This window comes from Paroedura picta, chromosome 8 (assembly GCF_049243985.1).
Source record: "Paroedura picta isolate Pp20150507F chromosome 8, Ppicta_v3.0, whole genome shotgun sequence".
Taxonomy (NCBI): domain Eukaryota; kingdom Metazoa; phylum Chordata; class Lepidosauria; order Squamata; family Gekkonidae; genus Paroedura; species Paroedura picta.
In genome coordinates, this window is record NC_135376.1 from 103,746,687 (window position 1) to 103,763,148 (window position 16,462).

The window sequence follows — 16,462 nt, forward strand, 5'->3', positions numbered from 1 at the left end:
GACAAGGGCTGTGCAAGTTCTCTGGAAAGTTCTTTGAGCACTCTCGGGTGCATTTCATCCAGACCAGGGGATTTGAACTCATCCAGTGCAGCTAAATGCCTCTCGACAACCTCTCTATCCATGTTAACCTGCCACCCAGACACTGTCCTTTGGCTATGGCCATCTCTAGATATGCCTAAACACTTTGACCTGTGGGAAAAAACAGATGTAAAATAGGCACTAAGCCTTTCTGCTTTCTCTGCATCTTCTGTTAGAGTTTGTCCATCCGCACCCAACAGCGGGCCTATTACCTCCTTTACTTTACGTTTGCTGGGAAGGCAAATTCTTGTTGGGAAGGAAACTGTGATAAAAATTGCGGATTCCAAGGGACATCTGTAATTCCAACCTGGATGAGTGTGTCGGTGCCTGCTGGATAGCCTTGACTTTTATGGCAGTGGGGTGGACACTGTCTGCATCAATCTGGAATCCCAGGAACTCCATTGAGGGCACACCAAGGTGACACTTATATCTCTTCACTTTGAGCCTGATGTCTTGTAATCTGCACAAGACATTACGGAGACAAACAGCGAGCTCCTATGCTGAGGTTGCAAGACCAGAATATCATCTGACACCTGGTAACCCCTCGAGAAAGAAGGCCGGGGGTCGTGCTAACACTGAACTGCAGCTGATGGACCCAGTTGGCACCTCCATGGGTAACAATTGCCTGGGCCTCTGCTGTCGTGTAATCCACTGGCAGCAATTAATAAGCCTTGGTGAGGTTGAGCTTCACAAAGATCTTGCCACCAGCTAGGGATTTAAAAAGATGGCTGATAACAGGCACTAGATACAAGTGATGCTGGAGAATCTTATTAATTATAAACTTATAGGTTACAGAGATCTGCAAATCATAGTTGGGCTTGAGCGACATGACAATGGGGGTTTCCCACTTGGCATGTAGAACTGGTTCCCAACCCGCCCTGATCAATGAAATGGTCAAGTTCCATATCCATCTTGGGCTTCTACGCAAATAGGACATGGTAGGTCTTGAGGCAGCCAGGGTCTAGGGCCAAACACACAGGTAACCTGATATAGCAAATAAGAGATTGGTCAAAGACACGTCACCCCACTTGGTGTAGTGGTTAGAAGTACTGGCTTCAAATCTGGTGAGCCGGGTTTGATTCCGTGCTCCCAAACATGCAGCCAGTTTGGTGACCTTGGGCTGTTCTGATTGAGCACTAATATCAGGGCTCTCTCAGCCTCACCTACATCACCTACCTGTTGTGGGTAGAGGAAAGAGAAGGCAATTTTACGTTGCTTTGAACCTCCTTCTGGTAGAGAAAAAGCAGCGTATAAGAACCAACTCTTCTTCTACTCAGGAACTCAGGGCACACATCTTCGGAAAAATCTGAATGAACATGATAAATGCCAGACACGCAGAGACCCAAAGGTTCAAACCAGTCCAAGCCTAGGAGACTGGTGCAGGACCCACTGACAACCAATGGTCAGAGTTTGCCAATAAAGTCCTTATGGTAGCCATGCTGTGAACGGGAACTTGCTTCCCTTGGAAGATGCAACTGCAGCAGTAGAGTCTTTCTGGAGCACAAGTTCTTGAATCGTCATGGGAGATGATGTATTGACCCCAATTCGAATTCCATTGTGCATGGACAACCCTGGATCCAGGCAGTCTCCTTGAATTGGGACTGAACTGGGAACTGGATTTCTTGGACCGTAGAATCAGTGGAGGTGCAGATGAGGGTACTGGTGAATGCCAACCTAGAAGACTCACGGATTGTCTTCACACATCCAGTGTCTGGTGCTAACTTGTGTGAAGAATCATAGAATCATAGAGTTGGAAGGGGCCATACAGGCCATCTAGTCCAACCCCCTGCTCAACGCAGGATCAGCCCTAAGCATCCTAAAGCATCCAAGAAAAGTGTGTATCCAACCTTTGCTTGAAGACTGCCAGTGAGGGGGAGCTCACCACCTCCTTAGGCAGCCTATTCCACTGCTGAACTACTCTGACTGTGAAAATTTTTTTCCTGATATCTAGCCTATATCATTGTACTTGTAGTTTAAACCCATTATTGTGTGTCCTTTCCTCTGCAGCCAACGGAAACAGCATCCTGCCCTCCTCCAAGTGACAACCTTTCAAATACTTAAAGAGGGCTATCATGTCCCCTCTCAACCTCCTTTTCTCCAGCTTGAACATTCCCAAGTCCCTCAATCTATCTTCATAGGGCTTGGTCCCTTGGCCCCAGATCATCTTCGTCGCTCTCCTCTGTACCCTTTCAATTTTATCTACGTCCTTCTTGAAGTGAGGCCTCCAGAACTGCACACAGTACTCCAGGTGTGGTCTGACCAGTGCTGTATACAATGGGACTATGACATCTTGTGATTTTGATGTGATGCCCCTGTTGATACAGCCCAAAATGGCATTTGCCTTTTTTACTGCTGCATCACACTGCCTGCTCATGTCTAGTTTACAATCCACAAGTACCCCAAGGTCTCATTCACACACAGTGTTACCTAGAAGCGTATCCCCCATCCAATAGGCATGCTTTTCATTTTTCTGACCCAGATGCAGAACTTTACACTTATCTTTATTAAATTGCTCTTGTTCTCATTTGCTCATTTTTTCCATTGTGTTCAGATCTCGTTGAACTCTGTCTCTATCTTCCGGAGTATTTGCCAGTCCTCCCAATTTGGTGTCATCTGCAAACTTGATGAGTAGTCCCTCCACCCCCTCATCTAGATCATAAATAAAAATGTTAAAAAGTACCGGGCCGAGCACCGAGCCCTGAGGTACCGCGCTACTCACCTCTCTCCAGTCTGATGAAACACCATTGACAACAACTCTTTGAGTGCGGTTTTCTAACCAATTCCCTATCCACCTGACTATCTGAAAATCCAGATCGCAGTCCTTCAACTTATCCATCAGGACATCATGGGGAACCTTGTCAAAAGCTTTACTAAAATCCAAGTAAATGACATCAACCGAATTTCCACGATCCAGCAAACCTGTTACTTGGTCAAAAAAGGAAACCAGGTTGGTCTGGCAGGACCTGTTGGAGACAAATCCATGCTGACTTCCTTGGATCACCAAATTGTCCTCCAGATGTTTGCAGATCGCTCCCTTTAATATCTGCTCTATTATCTTCCCCACAACAGAGGTCAGACTCACTGGTCTGTAGTTTCCCGGGTCATCCTTCCTCCTTTTTTTGAAGATCAGAATAACATTGGCTCTCTTTCAGTCCTCTGGGACATCTCCAGTTCCTCAAGAGGTCCCAAAGATGATGGACAAGGGTTCTGCAAGTTCTCCGGAAAGTTCTTTGAGCACTCTCGGGTGCATTTCATCCGGCCCAGGGGATTTGAACTCATCCAGTGATGCTAAATGTCTCTCGACAACCTCTCTATTCATGTTAACCTGCCACCCAGACACTATCCTTTGGCTACGGCCATCTAGATGTGCCTAAACCCTTTGACCTATGGGAAAAAAGCCTTTCTGCTTTCTCTGCATCTTCCGTTAGAGTTTGTCCATCTGCACCCAACAGTGGGCCTCTTGCCTCCTTTACGTTTGCTCCTCACATAACTGAAAAATCTTTTCTTGTTACAATGGGCTTCCCTGGCCAATCTTAGCTCACTCTCAGCTTTGGCCTTTCTGATGATTGATCTACAGTGCCTAGTAACCTGTAGGTACTCTTCTTTAGAGCTCTGTTCTTCCCTCCATTTCCTGAACATTTTTCTTTTCTTTCTTAGTTCCTCTTGAAGTTCTCTGTTCATCCAAATAGGCTTCTTAGAGCTCCTGCAGTGTTTTCGTCTTTCTGGGATAGTCATTGATTGAGCATGCAATAGCTCCTGTTTGAGTAGCGCCCACCCTTCACATGCTCCCTTCCCTTCCAGCATTCTCGTCCATGGTATGACACTCATCATGTCTCTGAGTTTATTAAAGCTTGCCCTACGAAAATCCAACATTTGCGTCTGGCTACAAGCTTCCTTGGCTCCCCATCTCAAAAGGAATTCTATGAGGACATGGTCACTTCCCCCTAGGGTCCCCACCTCCTTCACCTCATCCACCAACTCTTGCCTGTTGGTCAGTATTAAGTCCAGTATGGCTGAACCTCTTGTGGGTTCATCTACCATTTGATACATGAAATTGTCAGCCATGTAGGTCAGAAACTTGAATGAATGAGGACGCTTTGCAGAGTTTGTTTCCCAGCACACATCTGGGAAATTGAAGTCACCCATGATGACAATGTCCTGCCGCTTGGATATTGTCTCAAGCTGCTCACAAAGTGCAGCATCCACATCCTCTCGTTGGTCAGGCGGTCGGTAGCAGACACCAACCACCACACTGTTTGTTTTCCCCTCGCTTATTTTCACCCAGATGCTTTCCACTGTAGATATGCTCTCCTTCACTAGAATTTCCTGACAGGTAAGCCCTTTCCTCACATACAGTGCCACTCCTCTACCTCTTCGATCTATTCTGTTTTTTCTGAACAGTTCATATTCATCCACCATTACATTCCAGTCATGAATCATTCCACCAAGTTTCTGTGATGCCTACTAGATCATACCTTTCCATCAGCCTGAGAAGTTCCAGCTCTTCCTTCTTATTGTTGTTGTTTTATTAGCCTGGGTTTGGAGCGGAACACAGGAATGTCAGCCCCCGGTGAATGGCAGCCCTTACCTTGCCACAGTTTAGGCATTTGGTGTCCCTGAACTTGCAGTGATTCTGCATGTGGTCACCACCACACCTGATGCAGAGGTTTGTAGTGCAATAGTGCGGGGTGGAGAACATGGCTGCAATGGTATGCATTCGGTCTACCTTGTTTTCTTCCTCCAACTCCTCATGGTTCATGCATTCTGCAGAACAGAAATGCCTGGAGATCTGGCAGATTCCATAGACCTCTTGTGTACTCCTGACTGCTATCTCTGCTGTGATGGTGGCCTCAAGGGCCAAGTGGAAGGTCAAGTCCCTCATAGTAGGTGTTGCTGGATCTATTCATCCCTCAGGCCACAGACAAGTCCATCCCACAGCATGGTTTTGAGGTCTGCGAAGTTGAAGTGCTGAGAAGCCTGGTGCAGGACAGTGACAGATTCCCACACTGACTCACCCTCGTGCAGGTTCCGAATGTAGAACGCATGGCAGTGTACAGTCTCGGCTGGCTGGGGCATGAAGTACTCCGTGACATCGTGAAATGATGGTGTGGTGCCCTTGGTGGGCACCATTAGGTCCTATGCCAGCTTGAAGGTCGCAGGCCCACAGACACTCAAGGATGTGTCACGCTTCTAGTCTGCAGCAGTGATGTCATTGGCCAAAAGGTGGCGTAGGATTCCCACCTGCCTGGGAAGGCGGGGTTAAACTCTTCGGTATGGCCTCTGGTTGCCATGATGACCTTGTGCAGGTCCCATGGCAGGCAGACAGGATGGACTGGTTCCTCTCTCCTCAGGAGGCAGCATGGCCCAAAGCGACTGAGCTGACCACCTTGGCCGGAGGAGCAGTGTCCAGAAGGCAGGACAGAGTGACCTCTGCAATCCCCCCTCAGAATGCGGGAAGTGGAGAAGTTGTTTCAGCAATTCCACCTTGGAGTGTCGAAACCCAGTGATTTGGATGATGCTCGTGGGGGCTGCGCACCTAGCTCAGCTTCCCAGCTCCCGTCGGCAGTATTGAGCACTAAGTTCAAGAAGACACGGACTCAGTCAGGGAGTGAAACATCCGCTCTTTATTAAAATCACATGGCCCACCACCCAATCTTATATACAGTGACGGGTTCCTGTAACTGGCCAAGTGCCAGTTCCCCAAGATCATTTAAATGATCCAGTAGATCCTGCACACTAGCCAATGTCATTACAATGTTTGAATAACGGTTTCTGCTCTTTGGGCCCACTGACCTGCATGCACAACAATAGACATGTTGAAAAGGAGGCCGGTTTGTTTACTGCAGCTCTAGACACGAGGACTAGGAGCAACGGGTTCAAGTGAGGAGAAAGGAGGTTCGACTGAAATATTAGAGACCATTTTCTGACGGGGAGCACTGTTTGTGGATGGACTATGCTGCCTCAGAGGGCAGCGGAGTCTCCTTCACTGGAGGTCTTTAGGAGGAGATTGGATGAGTCAGGAGGGTGTAATCTGTATGTCTCTGAGAAGGTGGGGGGCTGGACTGCAGGCCCTCTGTGGTCACTTCCAGCTCTGTATGATTCTGAACCTCTGAAATACATTAGGATAAGAAACTGATATTGTAAGAGGTGATGAAGAGGGGGATGAACTGCTCAATTCCTACTTTTCCTCAGTGTTCTCTTGGGAAAGGAAATGTGCTCAACTTGCCAAAATCATTTAACATGATGAGGGAGGGGAGCTGTGGCCTAGGATCACTGTGGGGGTACTCCATAAACATCCAGTTACTTTAAACAAAACCGAATCCTCTGGGCCAGTTGAACTGCATCCACGGTTACTAAAAGAACTTGCAGATGTAATTTCTGATCCTCTGTCCATTATTTTTTACCATTTATTTGTTTGTTTATTGAATTTTCATACCACCGTTCCCAATTGGGCTCATGGCAGTTTACATATTCAAAGAATAAAAACACAATAAAAACCTCATAATGCCCTTAAGACATTATTATCTTAAACCGTTCCTGCGGAGCGGATAAAATAAAAGGGTAAGGGCTGTTGGGGAGGAGTTAGGGCGGGCCCTGTCCGGGATAAAAATTCAGAGGGCCCAATCAGGAGCCGCTTCGCGGCTCCTGATTGGGCCCTCCGAGTGTCCATCCAGGGCCAAGCTTCATGCGGCTCCCCATTGGCTGCTTGGCCGGGCCTCGCCTGGCCTGGCCGGGAACTCACCGTGGAGATTGAGCTGGCAGCCCGCACGATGAGTCCTCCAGCCTGGGTCCTCCTCCCCCGTCAGAAAGGAGCTCCTGTCCCGCCCTGGGAACCCTGGCGAGGGGGGCGCCGTCAGTGGAGGTGTTCTCCCGGCCTAAGGAACAGCCTCACCGCGTCTGCGAAGGCCCCGGAACAAGCCCTGGGACGAGCCACGGTGGGGGGGTGGGCCGACACCTTCTCCCAGCCCCAGCAGCAGCCTTGCCGCATCGCAGACACAGCGAGGCTGCTCCTGGGGCCGGGAGAAGGTCCCGGGACGATGCGGGGTGAGGGGGGTGGGCCCCTGCCTTCTCCCGGCCCCAGGAGACCAGCCCGCAGCCGGGAGAATGCCCCAGGTCGCGGCCCAGTCTCCCCTGCATCCCAGACCCCCAGGAAGCCTTCGCCCTTCGAGGGCTTCCCTGGGGAATGGCCCCTAGTGCCCATTTTATTAAAAAATAAAATTTGCTTTATTTCTAGTTAAACAATAAGATGGCAGACGAAAGTAAACCCACCAGCAACTCACCCCCTCGACCAGCCAGGGCCAACATTCTTACTGTCCTACTGACGAGAGTGGGGAACAGATCGAGAGGTGGAAACAATAGACAAGGGGACCCCAGATGGAATAGCGGGACTCTGCCCTGGCCTCAGCCATAGACCTGGCGGAAGAGCTCCGTCTTGCAGGCCCTGCCGAAAGTGGGCAGATCCGGCAGGGCCTTTAGGTCTTGTGGGAGCTCATTCCACCAGGTTGGGGCCAGGACTGAAAAGGCCCTGGCCCGGGTTAAGGCCAGGCAAGTTCATACCCACAGAGCAAAGAGCCCTGCGGGGGGGCATAAGCAACCAGGTGGTCCCACAAGTAAACAGGACCCTGACCACGTAGGGTCAAGACCAAACCCTTGAACTTGATCTGGAAACAGACTGGTGCAGATGTCGAAGCAGCGGCTGAATATGGGTCCTCCATGAAGTCCCCGTGAGGATCCTGGCAGCCGCATTTTAACCCAGCTATAAATTCAGGATCAAAGACAAGAGCAGGCTCACGTAGACTGAATCTGGAAGTGACCGTTGCATGGATCACTGTAGCCAAGTGGTCCGAGGACAGGCAGGGCGCTAGTAGCAGAGCTTGCAAAGATGGAAAAATGCCATCCGGGCTACTTTGGTGACCTGAGCCTCCATGGAAAGGGAGGCATCAAAGGTCACTTCCAGATTCCTGGCAACCGGTGCAGGTGTTTAATTGCACCCCATCCAGGCATGGGAGACGGGCTTCCTGGTCCTGCTCTATTCTGCCCAGCCACAGGACCTCCGTCTTGGAGGGGTTGAGTTTCAGGCGACTCTGCCTGAGCCATCCAGCCATTGCTTTCAAACAACTGGCAAATGTATTCGGGGGGGGGGGGAATCCCCCGAATATTCATGGAGAACAAGTGAAGTGACAGAAGATTGGAGGCGGACAAATGTTGTCCCCATCTTCAAGAAGGGGGAAAAGGAGGATCCAGGTAACTACTGACCCAGCTTGATGTCTATAGCTGGCAAAACTTTAGAACAAGTCACCAGACAGTTGGTCCTTGAGCGGCTAGAATGGATGGCTGCAATTCCTAAGAGCCAGCATGGCTGTCTCAAGAACAAGTCATGTTAGACTAACCTTATCTCTTTATTTATTTGTTTATTTAAATTTATATACCGCAGCTCCCTGATAAGTCTCACGGCAGTTCACACAATAAGACATCAAAATACAATAAAACCCCATAAATTACTCAATTAGCAATTAGACAGTAAGGCAGCAGCGGTCATATCCTCCGTACCCAGTCCTGACCCACCTCGGTCTGCCAGAGGTCACGTCCTCTTCCAGTGAGAGTGGAGGCTGGTCTGATCGAGCTGGGGGATTCAAGTTAAAATGCTCGGACTCTGCCCCGGCCTCAACCGTACGCCTGGCGGAAGAGCTCCGTCTTGCAGGCCCTGCGGAAAGCTGGCAACTCCAGCAGAGCCCTCAGCTCTTCCAGGAGCTCATTCCACCAGGTTGGAGCCAGGACCAAAAAAGCCCTGGCCCGGGTCGAGGCCAGGTGAACATCCCGGGGGCCCAGGATAACCAGTAAATTCATACCCACAGAGCAAAGAGCTCTACAGGGGGCATACCAAGCGGTCCCACAGGTAGGCAGGACCCTGGCCGCATATGGCCTTGAAGGTTAATAGCAATACCTTAAACTTGACTCAGAAACAGACTAGTAACCAGTGCAGATGGCGAAGCACCGGCAAAATATGGGCCCTCCAAGGTGTCCTAGTGAGGACCCTGGCAGCCGCATTTGGTACCGAGAAGAAAGATGTACAGAAACTAGATCGTGTCCAGAGGAGGACTACAGAGGTGCTGAAGGGCTTGGAAACCAAGTCATATGAAGGAGCTTGGTATGCTTATTTTGGTGTGGAAGTTAGGAGTGTGGACTTCTAATCTGGCATGCCGGGTTCGATTCTGCACTCCCCCACATGCAGCCAGCTGGGTGACCTGGGGCTCGCCACGGCACTGATAAAGTTGTTCTGACTGAGCAGTAATCTCAGGGCTTTCTCAGCCTCACCCACCCCACAGGGTGTCTGTTGTGGGGAGAGGAATGGGAAGGCGACTGTAAGCCGCTTTGAGACTCCTTCGGGTAAGTTTTAGAGGAATTTTACTATGCATTTTTTATAATGTACCTATCAATTATGCAATTTTAAATATTTTAAATTTTGTATTGGTTCCCTGATTATGTAATTTCTGCTGTGAAATGTTTTTTGTTTGTTGTTGTTGTTTTTTTTGCCATCTGTTTTATCTGGCTGCAGTGCTGTATTAAATAAATTGGAATTTGACTCCTTCGGGTAGAGAAAAGTGGCATATAAGAACCAACTGTTCTTATTATTTTGTATTATTTATTTATTTATTTATTTTTAGATTTATATACTGCCATTCCCTAGCGGCCTTGCACCGGTTTCCAACATCAGTAAATACAATAAAACCCATCTCATAAGAACAATTACAAACTATCCCAATTAGACAGATGGTGAATTAATCCTATAGGAGCTCTAACCCTCACCCCCCCCCCCCGTTCAGCCCAAGGGTCAGTTCGCTTATAGTATAGTAGGAGCGGGGGCCAGATCTAATCCAGATGAAGGGGGGGATCCTCTGATGAAAACACCCAGGTGTTGCCCTGGCCCTAACCATAAGCTTGGCGGAAGAGCTCCGTCTTGAAGGCCCTGCAGAAAAATGGCAACTCTGGCAGGGCTCTCAGCTCTTCCGGGAGCTCATTCCCCAAGGCTGGGGCCAGGACTGAAAAGCCATTGTTGGGCCTTGCATGGCAACCATGATCCAGGACATACTGTGCAGAGGCTTCTTCTGGCTGCCCCGTGTCCCAGAGGGCCAGCAGGGGCCATTTATGGCCCCAATCTGAGGCTTCTCCCTGCTACCCTGCATCCCAGGGGGCTCGGGCGAAGCCATTTCTGGGACTCCCATAGCCTCTCCCTCTAGAAAGTATGCCAAGGCTGCTGTCCTACTGACTTGCACCCCCCCCCCCCCAATGAGCCACAGTCACAGCGAGGCATGCACTGAGGCCGGCTCCTCTTCCACCCAGCAAACTAATAAACCGGCAGGAAGTTGGGGACAGACAGTTGAGCTACTATTAGCTCTTCCTGGCCGAGGGCTCCCTCCTGATTTGGGGCAAACTACCAGGGAGGGCCATTCCTGGCCAAGGGCCATTTCCTATTGGGGGAGTACTACTGGGGAGGGGGGGAAATCAGGTATGGTGTCAGTCATCCTTTTAAAAGTTTAGTTTAGTGATGTTTAGTGATAGTGATTTCCAAATTCACAACCGTCCCCATTCATGTCGTCTACCAGTATAACTTTCCTATACATTGTAAAGTATATTTTTGAAGTCCCCCCCCCAAGGTGAGTTTGGAGTTTGTAGGAGACTTACCATTCCCCGGTTTGACAGGCAGATATTCAACAGGAGTAGTTTGCCTGACACTTCATTTCTCTGTTCAGTCTCTGCCTGCAGTGTTCTGCCAGGAAAAAAGCTGATCCCTGCAAAGCAAAGTCAGAAAGTCAGCCTGGCTGAACAAACACAAGCACAGCACTGGAACAACACGCAAGTAGAAACAAGACTCAGTGCAAGACTACCTAAGAAGGGGGGGGGGGTTGTACAATGCATAGATGCTTCACAAATAAAGTGCCAACACTTAACACGTGACTTCTCTTCAGAGAGCTTCCATAGGCAGCACTTAGGACTGCTTTGAAGGGTTGTCCCTTCCTCTGATAAAAGAAAGAGCCAGGCTGCCAGATGAGTCTGACCGGAGACTAAGGCTGCATGTTGAGTGATGTGACATATCAAGCTTTGTACGAAGAAGCTTTTGCAAAATGGGAAGAACAAACCCCAAAGCTTGCCAGAATCTGCTTGGATGAGTTTATATTTCGCAACTTACTCAAGGCCACCTGTGATGAGGACTTTAATTCACTCAGAAGAACAGGAGAAATTCACTCAGAAGAAATATAGAGGGTAAAATAGATGACTTAATTTGTGCAGCATCTGCGCATTACGTTCCCTTCTCTTGTATTGGTTTCGCTTGGGTATGAATGAACACACAGCCTGCGGTGGGGAACTGCTGCAGGGCGGGCTGGGCAAGGCAGCCCTTCGGGACATCAGGAGACCCCTCTAGATCCACCCCCAAACCTGCCGAGTTTTGCCAACCCCAAGAAGTCCAACAAAAGTGGAGCCGCAGGACACGGCACCCAACAGGGCCCAAGCACACCCTCTCAGAATTAAACTTTTCAAAAGTATCTTGCTGTTTCACTGAAACAAGGAAACAAATGATGCAAGAGCAAAGAGATTGAAGGAAATGAAAAGAGCACAGGCAGTTAATTAGATGGCCTCTTCTGGGGAGCCCTGCTGTGCTCCTTCCTTCCCCGACGTTCTCACCACACCACCTGGCTGAGCACCATTCCCAGCTTCTCAGCTCACTTCCAGTCTGTCAAGGAAGGTCTCCATCATCACAGCTGGTTCCTGCTTCCCCAGGACCAAGACTGGGGTTCAGCCCCCCCCCACTCGCCCCGCTCTCCTGGGACTTCAGAGAGGGAGGCCGGATGACTTCTCGCCTCCTGTGAGTTGGGGGGAGAGGGGAGGAAGCCCCCCCACCCAGCCTACAGGGAAGACCTCTCTGAAAGAGCACCACAATCGTGTCACCCAAACCGTACACCAAAATTAGTGGCCCAGCTCCAAGTGCCACGTCGCCCCACCGGCATCTGCCACGAAGGCTGAATTTGAAGCCAGGCCTCAGCGGAGGGTGGGCAGCAGTGGCCCGGATGATGAGTAAGGGAAGGAAGCAGCAGGGACCCTGGGGCGGGGGTGGTCAGGGCCAGGCCAAGCAAACCCCTCCAGGTGGAGACTGACTGTGCTGCCTTGCTATGTGTCACGGTGGCCAGCCCCTGATGGGAGGGACAGAAGATGAATCCACCACCGGGTCTGCCTTACTTTCATATTGAGGTGGGCAGGAGAGGTCATCAGACAGGAATCTCAGTTTCCCTGGGAGGTGCTTTAATGTGAACGAGAAGCATGGGGAAAATTCTGCTCACTGCATCTGTTCTGCATTCAGTTTTCATGGGTGCCATAGCGCTTGCAGGTTTTTGTGATGGCTCAACACCTTTTAACCAATGTTGCCCGGTGAGCAATGCCAGTTTGAGGGCCACTGCCTCCTCTCTCTGCCAAACAGCTGAGTTTTCCTCCGTCTCCGTAAATTTCTTTGAACTACAAGCTAGTGGGTGGAGTTGCCTGGAGGATCATGGAGCCCATTTGTACATTGCTAGAATCGACCTGGGGGTGAAGGGCCATGTTGGGTCAGTGTGCTGCAAGATTGGTTTGGATGTGAACAGTCCCTTCAACTCATGAAAGGCATGCTGGAACTCACCTGTCCATCTGAGCAGAGCCCCGGGTCATTTCCCACTAGCCCCCTACACCTTGATTTTCAAGAGGTCTGTGAGGGGGACTACTTGGGCATAATGAGGAATGAAAGTTCTACAGAAGTTTGCAAACCCCAAGAAACTTTGCAACGGCTTCTGGCTATAAGGGGTGCCCAGCTAAGCAAATCCTTGAATTTGTTGGGGTCCGTGCTCAATCCCTGAGGTGTTATTCGGCACCCCAGGCAATCTAGGCTTTCTATGTGGAACTCAACTTTGACAGTTTTGCACCCGGTTTTGCCCTTAACCGCTTAACACTGACCGCACTCTAAGGGCCCCCCTGGATCTCCCGCACCCTGGCCTCAGCCGAAGATCTTGTGGAAGAGCTCCATTTTGCAGTCCATTTCTTTGTTGGTCCCAGATGATGCTCCTCACTCTCCTCTGCACGTGCCCCATTCTGTTCACATTCTTTCTGAAGTGAGGCCTCCAGGACTGTTCACAGGACCCCTGGTACAGCTGGCCCAGAGCATTGTGCAGCAGGCCCACTTGTGATTTGGATGGGAGGCCCCTTGTCAATAGTGCATTCGCGTTTTTGTTGCTCTCTCCCACTGACCGCTCATATTTAGCTTGCAGTCCACCAGTACCCTAAGATCTTGTCCGTGCACACTGCTGCCCAGAAATGTGTCTCCCACCCAGTATGAACACTTGCCAGTTTAGTTAACCAGATGTAGAAGTCTGCACTTATCCATGCTGAATTGCCTCTTATTCACCTCTTTCCAATTTCCCACTGTGTGCCCATTTATTGAATTCTATGTCTTCTGGAGTGTTTGCTATTCCTCCAAATCTGGTGTCACCTGCAAATATAATTAGTAGTCCCTCCACTCCCTTGCCCAGATAATTTATAAAAACATTGGAAAGCCCCGTGTCTAGAACTGAGTCCCCGAGGCATCCAACTGATTGCCTCCTTCCAATCTGTTGGAATGCCATTGAAAACAACTCCCTGGGTATGCCTCTCCAGCTAGTTGGTGGCACTAGTAGGGGACTGGCAGTTCCACCTGATATTTGGAAGCAGTCACTGGATGGTTAGAGCAGAGTCACCTGACACTCAACCCCTCCAAGGGAGAGGTCCTATGGCTGGGCAGAAAGGAGGCAGGACAGGAAGTGGGCTTCTCCACTCCGGCGGGGGGTCCAACTTGACATCATACCCTCAGCCAGAAATCTAGGTGTGATTCCTTTTCAGTGGAGACCCATGTCGTAGGTGTAGCCTGTACGGCATTCTACCCTCTTTGCCAGGCGAGGCTCCTAGCACCCTACCTGCCCTCAGACTGTCTGGCTACAGTGATCCTGTCAGGAACCTGGGAAAGCAACTCTCTGGAGACCACGCCATGAGGACCAAAACAGATTCAGTCTTTATTGAGGATTACAGAAGAGAAGGCATATTCAGGAGACACACAGTACAAGGATATTGGCGAAGGCAGGGAACAATAGGAGAACCGGCCTTCTATATACTTGGGGTCCCACCCTCATCTAAACGTGGGGAAACTAGTTCTCAGAAACTGCCCCTTTGGTCTATAAGGGCCTGAAACACAGAGAATAGCTATCTAGTTCCCAAGCTCTTACACAGCTGCGAGACTGCTTGAGCTGTGAGCCTTCACACTCTTCAAGGCTATAGGAAACATAAGCAGAAGTGAGCCAGTGCTCACTGGGAGCTTCAGAGGAATGCCTAGAGGCACTGACCAAAAACAGGAATCAGAGGACCAGGTTAGAAGAGTGCAAGCTCCCAGGGAAAACGGGAGACAGCATGACAGATCCACACAACAGTCACCTCCAGGTTAGATCTCTGTGGTTCACTTTATGCGTGCCTACCCAGAAATTACAGCTGGTACGAAATGCAACTGCTAGGGTCCTCACTGGCACAACTTTGAGGGCCCATATTCAGCCTGGTTGCCAGTTGTGGCCTGAATCAGATTCAAGATTTTGAATCAGGTGACCTTTAAGGCCATCTGCAGCTTGGGCCCTGCCTATCTGAGGGACCCCTTGTCTGCTTAGGCGGGTTCTTGTCTCTTCGGGTATGAATCTGCTTGTGGTCTCGGGCCCCAGAGAAGCATGCCTGGCCTTGACCCAGCCCAGGGCTTTTTTTTTTTTGTCCTGGCCCTGAACTGAAGAAGAAGAAGAAGAGTTGGTTCTTCTATGCTGCTTTTCCCTACCCGAAGGAGGCTCAAAGCGGCTTACAGTCACCTTCCCATTCCTCTCCCCTCAACTGGTGTAATGAGGTTCTGGAAGAGCTGAGAGCCCTGAAGGAGCTTTCTCATTTCCGCAGGGCCTGCAAAATGGAGCTTTTCCACCAGGTTGAGGCTGGGTTTCAGGTTGGTTGAGGCTGGGCTTCAGGGACAACTAGGGCCCTTCCTCCGGACAAGATTATGTTATTCTGCGAATCCCATACCTGTGATGATTGACTGTCGATCAGGGAGGATTGGAGATTATACCACTGTTTTATGGGTTTTAATGGTTTTAAGGGACTTGTTATTGATTTTATGGGGATTAGAATCTATTGTGTAACCCACCACAGGTACATGGGGAGTTGTGGGATATAAATCAAAGCAATAAATAACAATAAATAATAAATAGTTCCCTTTACATCTCGCTATCCTCAAGTCCAGCCCTCCGTCCTCCAGCTTGCCCATCAGAACATCATGGGGAACCCTGTCAAAGGCCTTGCTGAAACTGAGGTAAGCAAGTCAGTGCCCAGTTGACTTCCCCAAAAAGCAGATTCTTGGTTGAAGAAATCTCTTTACTGATAAGGACAGCAAAACAGGTGCATGATGCTCTTTTCCAAAACTAAACTTAGCACAAGCCAGCCTATCTATAGGGCTGCCCTAAGCACCCTTTTGGCCAAAACACCAGATGCTGTAACTCAATATTCCCATGCCACAAGTATGCACAAGGCATACCAAGAGTTTAGTCCCTGCTCCCTAAGGCCAAGAGACACCCTGGAGATTAACTGCAAGGTTCACAAGATGTTTCCCAACAGCCTCTATTCCTTGGGCATTCCTTGGGCAAGCACAGCGAAATAAAACAGCACATAAATGGTACATTAACACACAGGATAAATGTGGCACAGATCATGAAAGCATCATGGCAAGAACTTGTGACAACAGGATCTTGCCAATGGCATTCCCATGATCCAGTAAACCCATCGTCTAATTGAAGAAGAAAATGAGGTTGGTCTGACAGAGTTGCCAGCTCTGGGTTGGGATATATCTGGTGAATTGGGGGGGGGGGGGGTAGAGAAGCCTGAGGAGGATGGCTGACAACTTGGTGAAATTGTCCTTCAGATGCTTGCAGATGAACCCCTTTAAAATCTGCTCCAGACTCTTCCCTGGAACAGAAGTCAGACCAATTGGCCTCCCATTTCCTGGGTCATCTTTTTTTTTTTTTTTTTTGAAGATTGGAATAATGTCCACCTCCAGTTTTGTGGCATGTCTCCTGTCCTCCAAGAGTTCTTGAAGATATTGGAGGAAGGCTCAGCAAGCTTTCTGGAAAGTTCTTTGAGCCCTCCCAAGTGCACACACCGTCTGACAAGGGGAGCTGGTGTTCATACAGTGCATGCGAGAACCTCTCACTTAACACTATAAAGAACAAAAAGGCCACAATAGCAAACCCTGTAGCTGCTGTTGAGATCCATCCCCCTCCCACCATCTTCAATTCATGTTGTTGTTGTTGTTTGT